Source organism: Chiloscyllium plagiosum, chromosome 34, assembly GCF_004010195.1.
Source record: "Chiloscyllium plagiosum isolate BGI_BamShark_2017 chromosome 34, ASM401019v2, whole genome shotgun sequence".
NCBI classification, from domain to species: Eukaryota; Metazoa; Chordata; class Chondrichthyes; order Orectolobiformes; family Hemiscylliidae; genus Chiloscyllium; species Chiloscyllium plagiosum.
The window spans coordinates 9928005-9929139 of record NC_057743.1 but is presented as its reverse complement, the minus strand read 5'-3'; positions in this window follow the sequence as shown (position 1 = coordinate 9929139).

Sequence of the window (1135 nt, the reverse complement as noted above, 5' to 3'; positions counted from 1 at the left end):
GAGTTTTCTGCCTCATTGATACAGTTGTCTTTCTTGACTTCCCTTGTTCTAACTTTCCCTTCAATTTCCTTCCTAAACATCCAGTTTGTCCCCTCCCCCCTGCTACATAGTTTAAACGTAGCTGTGTTGCAGTAGCAAACCTGCCTGCCAGAATGCTGGTCCCTAACCTATTCAGGTGCAAACCGTCTCTCTTGTAGAGTTTATGCTTACCACCCAGTGATCCAAGAATTTAAATCCTTGCTTCCTGCACCAGTTCCCCAGCCACACATTCAAGTCCATTATCTCCCTGTTTCTGACCTCACCAGCCCGAGGCACTGGAAGCAAACCGGAGATAACCACCTTGGACGTCCTGCTTTTCAGCCTTCTTCCTAGTTCTCCGAAGTCCCGCAAAGAGAGTTAAAAGCTAGCAGAACTGCCTGACACAGCACAAAGTGTTCTGAACAAGGTAACAATGTAACACATGGTCAACACAAACAGAGTAGCTGGGTTGTCATAAAACAAAAACAAATTTAAATTTGGCCAATCAGTTTAAATTATGCCCCATGATATAAACTTCAATCAAGTTTTAATTTAGTGCTATGATAATATTAAAACCAATGAAATAATCCGATGTTTTGTGGTATAAAACCAGACATTGTGGACAGTTGAGAGAGAACTGCCAAAAGACCAACAGATGTAGGCTGCTAGTTTAAGAGCTCTCTGAGAAGTACCTATCTGTGGAAGATGTTTGCACAGCAGAACAAAGAAACTGACCTGGAGAGAATCTACAGAGGAAACTCGGCAAAGCTGACTGGTTTTGAAACGTGACTTTTTTTGTAATCTCAATCATTTTTTTTGACTAGTATTGTAGAGTGGAAGGTAAAAGAATTTTAAGAAAAAGGTTTTGTAAATAGTTGTTAGTTTTAATATTCTTCAATGGACTTAAAGAATAAAGTTGTTAATTTTTATTTTAAATATTTACCTCAGATAATTCTTTGCACCTTGAATTTTAACAGATTATGGCACATATTTTACACTTATATTAGAAGCGATTAAAGTTTATGTGACATTGACTCTAGCTATTCTATTGTAGTCACACACACAGTTTGGAGACCAGGAGTTCTAATCTAGCTTTTGGAGGGAACAGATATATCTG